This window comes from Camelus bactrianus, chromosome 4 (assembly GCF_048773025.1).
Source record: "Camelus bactrianus isolate YW-2024 breed Bactrian camel chromosome 4, ASM4877302v1, whole genome shotgun sequence".
Lineage (NCBI taxonomy): Eukaryota > Metazoa > Chordata > Mammalia > Artiodactyla > Camelidae > Camelus > Camelus bactrianus.
The window spans coordinates 68,241,631-68,251,026 of NC_133542.1; positions in this window are offsets into that span (position 1 = coordinate 68,241,631).

A 9,396-nucleotide genomic window follows, 5' to 3' on the forward strand; every position below is an offset into this window, starting at 1 on the left:
CCAGGGAGAGAGCAAGGGGCAGGACACCGAAGTCCCTCTGTGGGTTCTCTCTCCACATCCCTGCTCCCAGGCTGGTGGCCGAGAAAGGGACCCAGACCAGGCTCATTACCCCACCCAGAAAAAAAATCATCTTCTGTGGCCCAGAAATGATGGCCTAAAAGCCTCACTGGACACAGCGGGAGGCTGTCTACCGAGCAGTGAGGCTCAGATACTCTGACGGCCCCCGAGCCCCCAACCGTGGGGACCCCCAGGGGACTGCGGTCCTGTCCATCTGCCAGCAAGAGCAGTGAGCAGCACCCGTGGCCGGCCGGCCGGCCTCCTGAATTTCTGCTGTCAATCTGCCCACTGCCCTGGGTTGTTTACTGGAAGCTGGCCTCCCTGCCAGGGTTCAAAGCCCTGGCCCTGGGCGCGTCTGCGGCAGGAAGCAGGCCAGGCGGTAATTGGCGGCGCGGCCGTGCTCAGCGGCCAGCACTGACCCCGCATCCTCCTCCAGCAGTTGCCTTTGAGTCGCTCCACACTAACCTTCCAGGCCTGCAGGGGCTTCCTGCTGAACACCGAGCCAGCACCAGCAACAAATTACCTGTTCCCCGAGAAATCTATTAAAAGGTGACAGCAGTTAGGGGGCCGGGTGGCCAGGGGCTCCCCTGCACAGGAAACCTAATGTCTTCTGCTCCCAAAAGCCACCAGCCGACTTCTGCTGAACTCAGAGGGAACTGAGTTAGAACTCGACATTTGGGGGCCAAGAAAAAATAACTCAGAGACAAGGAGAGGCTGCCATCCTTGAGGCCCATCTATGGCTTCACCAAGGGGGAAAAGGCAGGATCTGAAGTCCCCTCCGCCTCAGATCCAATCTGCCACTTCTACTCTGTGTGACCTTGGGCAAGCCACTTGGCCTCTCTGAGCCTTCCAGGCCCCTAAAGGAGAGAGAAGTGCATCCCTGGGGTTGGCAAAAAGTAAATGAAGTGCCAGGCACATAACAGATGCTATGAGTCACGAGTGCCGCTGGATCAGAAACAGGCTGTAGTTACCTCATTCTGCAGCTGAGAGAGAAATGAGCCCAGAGTGACCCGCACGTGTGTGCCCGCATCTCGAGTAATGCCGTGGCCAAGCCACCAGATCCAGCGGCGTGAAGCTGCAGCTGGAGGGCCTGGGGGTCGGGGCAGGACATCTGGAGCATGGGGGCTCTTGCCACCTCCAGCAAGGCTCTGGCTGGTCAGTAAACCACTGGATGGATGGATGGACGTAATGGGTGAACGCCCACATCAGTGGTAGATGCGGTAGGCTGAACAATGGTCCCCCCCAAAGATGTCGACAGCCCAATCCCTGGAACCTGTGAAGATGTTACCTTCCATGGGAAAAGGGGCTTTGCAGGTATGATTAAGTCAATGATCTTAAAATGGGAAGATTATCCAGGGGCCTGGTGTTATCACAGGGGTCCTTGTAAGAGGGAAGCAGAAGGCTCAGAGTTGAGGCCTGAGGGCTGAGTTGAGGGAGAAGCATCCACAATAGGCCTAGGTGACATCGAGGCCTGGACCACGCAGTCACATAACTTCTGTTCTCTGGACCTCGTTGGACCCAAAAGCCAATGTTCTATTTTCATCATAGGATGCAGTGTTGCTGCGCCCACTGACCTTATTATGACTTGGAGGGTCAGAAAATAGCTCATGAGAGACAACTCACATCTCATAGCTACTCAATGTCCCATGGTCACCAGTCTCTACTCAGGGCCAGTAGGATACCAGGAGCTGATTTTTCTAAGGGTGAGTAGCTCTCTGCAGCAGAAGTCATGGACTTGCTTCTAAACCCTTTTAAAAGAAATATTTTGTTTAATAAATACATTTGATTCATTTGGCAAATTGCTCATTTCTTAAGGGACAGTAACTTTAAATTGCCGTTTGTCAAACTGGCTTTTGGAGAATTGGTTTTTAGCAGAATTGGTCAGTGCTGGCTTCAGAACCAGCTGGATTCAGGTTCACAAAGAATGGCTTAAGAACTCTTTCCTGCTGTTAGTTTTGCTCTCTTCCAGGCTGGCTTTGCTTTCACTGGACCTTTCTCTAAATTGTGGCAGAGATGAGCATCATTCCTCTGGTTTGGCTGACCCCTGCTGGAAGACCATGCTTTCCCAGCAATCCCAGTAGAAGACCCAGCGGGCACCTGTCTCATGTGCCCATCCTAGAATGACTTTCCTGGGCCAGCAGCACGGAATGCCCTGACTGGATGAGCCTGGGCCATATGCCCACGTGCGGTAGGCAGAATTCTAAAGATGCTCCCTCTCCTGAGTTCCATTGTCGGTTTTTCAACCAAACACTAACCTAGGCACTGTGTGATGGTTCATTTTATGTGTCAACTTGACTGGGCCACAGTGCCCAGATGTTTGGCAAAACATCATTCAGGATGCTTACCCTCTTCCAAAAGGCCCACCTTGACAACTCCCACCACCTCCAGCCAGAGACCTAGCCTGGGACATGCTGGCACAGCCTCCTGGATGCCAGGACATTCTAATGTGGCCTGAGAAACAATTCAGCGTTCAGATTTTCCAAATTACCAAACATGCAAAATAGACAGCCTCCGCCCAGCCCAGAGCCCTGCCCCAGCACTACGGACCCCCACCAAGGCATGGGGCTAGGGGTCACAGATGGGCCAGGGACTCAACCACTACCCCAGTTCCCATTCAGGACAGGGAGGCAGCAGTGTCCAAAAGTCCTGGTTCTTCATCCCTGGCTCCAGGCTGTCCGGGGCACTCTGCTCTGCCCTAATGGAGCAGGCAAACTCAGATCACCTCGTGGGGAGGCAGGGCTTAGAGACTAAGCCAGGCAAGAAGGTAAACGTTAACTTTAAAATTATTGTCATTATTTCCATTTTTCTTATTTAAATGTTTGTTGTTACTTTCACTATTAAAGCACCACATGCTCATAAAAACAGTAAATGAATAAACTAAAAATGCAAGGCTCCTGTAATCGGAGCGGGATTCAGAAATATCTCTTGGGTCTATTCCTTGATTAAAAAACAAAGAAGGAAAAAAAGAAATACAAACAGACGCGATTCCTCACTATGTCGTTTGGAGGCAGCTGTTCTGGGGCAGCTGTATTGCTACACTGTCCCCATGGCCAGAGACTCACCTACCCTCATGCTGACACTATCCAGCGGGGCGCCATGTGAGGGCAGGGACCAGCTGGGATTCACATCCGTCCCACACACCCAGCACAGGGCCTGGAGGAGAGGAGGGCATTTGGTGTGTTTGTTGGAAACAGGGAAGGAGAGAGGGATAGAAAGACAGGGAAGGAAGGGAGGGAGACCCCCTACTTCCTCATGAAAACAAAGGGACATACAAGGTCCAGCGGGGACCCTGAGAGAACATCTCCCTCTGCCTGGAGGGGCATGGAAGCAGCAGGTGACCCTGAGCCTCAACGCATAACTGGGAACTTCTCAGAATTTGCAGACGTCCGCCAGTCAGAGGAACAAAGGAAAGGCAGGGTGTACGCAGAGGCATGGAGATGGGAGAGGACACAGCCGGGTGGGTCTTCATGGAAAGCCTAGGACAGCCTTGGAGGAGGGTTTTGGAGAAGAGAAGGGATAGGCGAGGCTGAGGACATCGGAAAGGACTTCCTGAGCTGGGTCAGGGAGTTGGGACTTCATCCTCTCGATTTCAGGAAAGACCCACTAGGTGCCCACTGAGCCTCGGGTGAACCAGATTAGGAGGCAGGGACTCCAGGGCCAACCACTGGAGGGGCAGCAGCCCCAGCTCCCATCCCCTGCCTGGGCCCCCAAGCAGCTACCCCTCCCCTCCCACTTACACCAGACTGGATGTTTTTCTCTGCGCTTGATGAAGTTAAAATAAGCCCTCTCTGGGGTGAATCGCAGGCGTTCAAATTGGATTGGCACACAGACGTCGAGCAGTTGGTGGCAGGAGCCAGGGGACCCGGAGAGCAGGTTTTCGCTGGAGGGGACGTGAGCTTTATTTCCCTCTTGGTTGCTGACAAGGAAGCAGCTGTCCTTCCCTGATTATTTTTACCTCCAGTCACAGCCGCTGACGCCGAGCCTCCCCAGCGCCTGCCCGCCTGCCTGCCGGGGCCAGGTGAAGAGCCCGGCGCCCTGGCCCAGCTCTGCCGTGAGCCTCGAGCTCCACCTACCGCCGCCTCCACACGGGACCAAGAAACACCAGCTCAGGTCCAGCCCCATCCACGACAAGGTGGGGTCACCACCTGGAGGGGAGAATCAGAGCAGTCTTAAAGAATACTTGAGACAAAAAAAGAGAAAACAATTCATAACCATTTCCCCTCCTCTAACACACTGGCTCATTTCTTTTTGTTTACCCTCCATCTTTTAGTTTGATGAGACTAAACTGTTAACTAAGCACTTCCACATCCAGAATGTTGTTCCAGCCTTGTAGAGCCCAACAGGTGGAGGTCATTCGCTCCATCTTACAGCTGAAGAAACTGAGGCTCCGAGGGGAAGTGGCTTTCCTGAAATCACACAGTAACAGAGCAAGAGAAACTGAATCCCAGTTTGTCTAGCTTCAAATCTCATACACCATCTACTGTATTTTCATGTTGTTGTCTGTGTATCAATTGGGAATGCTCTCAGCAGGTTGGGAGGCAGCACAATGATGTCACAGACCCATGGACTTTCAATCTTGCTGCTCCATGATCCTTAATAGGCTGCCTTTTGAGAAGCTTGCTGCCTCATGGTCACAAAAAGGCTGCTGCAGCTCTAAGGATCTTGCCTAAATTCAAGGCAGAATAAGGATAGAGGAAGGGGATGGTGAAAGCTGTGATAATCTCATTTATCAGTAAAGCAACACATTGCCTTGAATTCCTCCAGGAGATTTTGGTTTATCTCTTGTTGGTAACATGACTACCCACAGCTCAAGTGAAGCTGAGAAAGCGAGTATTTTGAGGAGAAAGCGAGTATTTTGAGGACAAAGGAGAAGGGCAGGGGGCACTAATGCTGTGTTGGTCGTTAACAGTATCTGCCACAGTACACACAGAGTTGTACTTACTTACAATGACACCACATTTAATTTTTGTTCCCTACTTTTTTCTTTTACTGTTAGGTCATTCGCAGTTTTCTTATCACTATGTTGTTTTTATAATTCTCACTTTTAATAGTTTAATAGTATTTCTTCAAGTGGATAAGTCATAATGTATTTGTCGGACATAGGTAGCTTCCAATTTTCTTCAATATTATACATAATGCTGTGATGAACATCTTCATGCTCATTCAGTTGAGTGTCTCCTAAGCATAAATCTCATCCAGTAGAATTACTTGAATCAAAGAATGTTAACATTTTTGGTCAATATATTACTCTTTATTTCTGCTCTTAATACATACTCTATTGATTTCCAAGAGGATTGTGCTATTTCACACTATGTAACAATACCTGGATGTATTGATTTCACCACAACTGTGCCCACAGAGAGTATTTTAGCAGTTTTAAAAGGTTTTTACCAAATTAGTATCATAAAATGATACCTTAAAATTGCCACTGTTTTTATTCCTTTCATTACAACTGAGGAGGAACATTTTTCCCCCATGTACTTTTCACTTTGTGTTTATTTCCTCTTGGGTGAAGTATTTGTTCATTTCTTTATCCAGTCATCATCTGGACTAAGGGAGCCATTGTTATAGAAATGGCTATACTGCTCCTGGTACTAACTCTGGTCATATTACAACTCAACTTTCTCATCTGATCCTACCAGTTCTCTTGAGAGGAAGGCAGGTGGGGAACAGGATCTGAGGCACCGATGAGGGAAGTGGGCTCAAGAAGTTTGTGCAGCTACTAAGAGACAGCTCCTCCATCTCAAACTCCAGCATTTTTTTCTTGCACAGTATTGTTTTTTAAATAAATAATAAATAACATCTATATTGAGATATAATTCACATACCATATAATTCACTTGTTTAAAGTACACAATTGTGTTTAGGACACCTTCAGAGTTGTGTGACCATCACCACAATCAACTTTAGAACATTTTCATCATACCCAAGAGAAACCCTGAATCCACTAGCATTCACTGTCACACCCAGTAGAGGTACAAATACTCTGAAGCTTGGAGAAAAGAGATGAGTGGGCAGAGGGCTGTGCGAGGAAAGCAGGGAAGACTTAGGCTGCGCCGTGGACTTGCTCTGAGACCACAGGTCACATCCCCTTCTGCTTCTTGGCTTCCTCCTAATTCAAATAGGTATTTATTGAGCGCCTGCTGTATGCCAGGCTCCAGGCCAGGCATGTCACAGATATTCGTGATTGTTCTCTCTAAAGTGGGGTGAGAAGCCCCACTTTACAGAAGAGGGAAATCAAGACCAAGAGCACAGACATGGAGTTATTCAGGTCCCTGTGCTGGCTGGGGGCAGAGAGGGGTCAGGGGTTGGGGGTAGAGGCAGGGTGGGGTCTGACTCCCAGCTCAAGGCCACTACATCAGCTGCCTCCAGTTTCCAACTTCTGGAGCTGCCCCAATGACAGGTGGGGACAGGTGTGTAGGGATAGGGGGAAGGAGGGGCGTCTCTTCTTGCACTGGCTGAGGAGGGTCCTAAACAAGTTGGCACTAAGTAGTTGTTTCCCCCTCCAGTGGCCACAACTGGTGGTGCGACTGTCAGGCCGTGGGAGCCCATTAAGCAGAGTCCTCGTCCCACTGCCCCTCAACACCAACCCCCAGGGCACACACACACAAACCTGAGAGTCACAAGGCGTCTGTCTGGGTGTGTCTAGACCTGTGGGATCATTCCTTCAGTCCTTCAACAAACACCAAGTGCTTGCTGTCAAGCTTTTTCTGGGTGCTGGAAGCATGGGGGGGGGGTGTGGGCAGACAGTTCCCTGGCTTTTGTAGGGATCCAGGGGCTCCTGAAACAGTTTAGGATGCAGGGAGGTCTTAAGCTGTTACCAGAAGAATGAATAGAAATGAACCAGAAAGGACTTGGAGGGAGGGTGTTCCTGCCCTAGTTAGGCAGAGGGAATAGCATGTGCAAAGGCCCAGAGGTAAGAATGGAAATGTTCACTCTGGCCACAGGCTGGACTACCAAGTGAGGGGGAAGAGGCACAGTGAGGGAGGAAGCAGGGCAGGATGGGTCATGTTAGCCATCTGCCCAAGGTCGGACTTTCTCGTGGAGCAGAAGTGTTCTGAGCAGGGGAGGGACAGGAGCTGATGGAAATTTTAGAGACTGCATGACTGTCCAGGGGAGAAGGGGTTGGAGTAGGTAAGGGGGGAGGCAGGGCCGGTTCTGGGCCCTTCCGGGTTTCTCAGGACCCAGAGTGCGCAGTGGTGTGGGGAGGGAAGGGACTCTGTCTGTAGAGCAGAAGCCAGTCCTCCCCAGAGAAAAAGGACAATAGTCCCAGGTTGAGAGGCTTCCCCAACCCCAATACTTACACAGCTCTTCTCAGCCACCTTGTATGTCCCTGACAGGAGTGATTCTCCACGTTCTACACAAAAGAAATGAAGCAGAGAGACTTGTCCAGGTCACGCAGAAGTTAGCTGAGGGCCAAATCCCAATTCTGTGGGGTTTGTGGTAACCCCAAAGTGTAAACATTCCAGCTTCTGGCTTCCTCCTTCCAAAATTCCTAGCCCTGGACTCTGGACAGTTTGGCTGAGGGGCTGGTACAGGGCCAGGACCCTGGGAGGAGGACCCTGGCTGTCCTCACCAGCCCTGCTCGCTCTCCCCCTCCATCTATGCAGACAATGAGCCAAGAGCCCCAATGGCTATCATTCACCCACAGCCTCCGGGCCTTGTCTCTGGAGACAAGGGGCCTGTCAGAGCCGCCTGCCCATAAAGCCGATGAATGGCCCTTGGCTGCCAGTCAGACAATACCAGGCTCTGGGGAGGAGAGATTAGGCAGGGCCACAGCCCAAACTGGTCCCAACTGCTCGGGGTCCATGGAGCACCCCCCACCAAACAGTACTTGGCTATCTCCAGGAGCGACTCCTGGGAATTGTGACCCCAAGGAAGGGAGGGAGTTGCGATGGGGGCCCCAGAGGCAGGGGCATTGCCAAGGATGGGAAGGTCATAACTTAGGTTACAGGGGAGAGATGTGGGATGGGACAGGGAGGGTTCGAGAGCCAGAAGGCAGACAAAAGAGGCTGGGAGAGTTGGGGGCGACACAAACCCCATCCACCCACAGAGAGAAAGAGCCCAGCCTAGGAGGCTGACCTGGGAACCATCTCTTCCTTGCTGGGTGAACTTGCGTGCCATCTTCTCTCCCAGCTCAGTTTGCACAGATGTAAAACTAGATCCGAGAGTCTCTGTCTTGAAGGAGATGGTGCAAGTGTGAAAGGGCCCAGCCAGGGCGGGGCAGAGCAGGGCGTCTGTCTCTTCCTTCCTGGCCCCAGGGACTGGCCCCAGGGACTGGGCTGGGAGGGGGTGAGGGGGCCCAGACACAGTGGAGCCAAGTCCTGGTGCATTCTGCTGGCCCAGGAACCTGGGAGATGCTCAGAGCTTTCCTCCAATGGGGGACCTCTAATCTCCCAGTTTTATTTTGAAAATTTTCAAACCTGGAGAGGAGCTGAGAGAAGCACACACTGAACACCTATGTATCATCCACTTTGATTCTCCTCCTGTTTTTAAAAAAATAAACCACCCGTAAGATGGTAAATTTTACGTTATGTGTATTTAACCACAATAAAAACATTGGGGGAAAAAAACCAATAAACCACTGTGTTGCCAGCACGCTATTACAAGTGTAAATTGATTTTGACAAGAATGCTAAGTGGACTGTGTGCCAGGCACCAGGTACAAGCCACAGGCTTTGGACATATTTAGTTGAAGTCATTTAAACTGCACAGCAGCCCCATGCATAGTGTACTATTTATCACCCATATATTATAGATGGCGAAATAGAGGCTCAGAAAAATCATGACATGTGCTTCAGGTCAGTGTCAAGATCAACTTGGGTGTCTGACCTCCATCCTCAGCAGGAATTGCTGCCACCAAAGCAGGACAGCTCCCTCTAGTTCCAGCTGCGCACCTCCCACGCTGGAATGCTGGGGGCTCCTCCCTCTGCACCCCCACCCCACCACCTGGCCCAGGCTCTGCCCTCGGAGGCCAAAATCCTTCTATTCCCTTCCCTCCAAACAGGGTCTCTTCCCACTCCCTGTGTTACCTTTTAAATGACCTGGATTAAGACCCCAGAGACGGAGTTCAAGGCTGGGCTCTGCCACTGGTCAGCTGTCTAACTTGGGATGAGAACCCTCAGTCCTCATCTGGAAAATGGGCATGACGCCCCCTCCTTACATTGGGTTGAAGGTAGAGGAGATGAGGCCTGTAGGGGACCAGCTCAGGTATGTATCAGGCTAGGTGCTGAGTGCTCCCTCCTCACCCTGGCCTAGGATGGGACTAAGAAATCCAAGGATCCTTGAATTTCCACAAACTTACTTGGGATCCGAGCCTCGCAAGGTGGCCCCTTCTAAT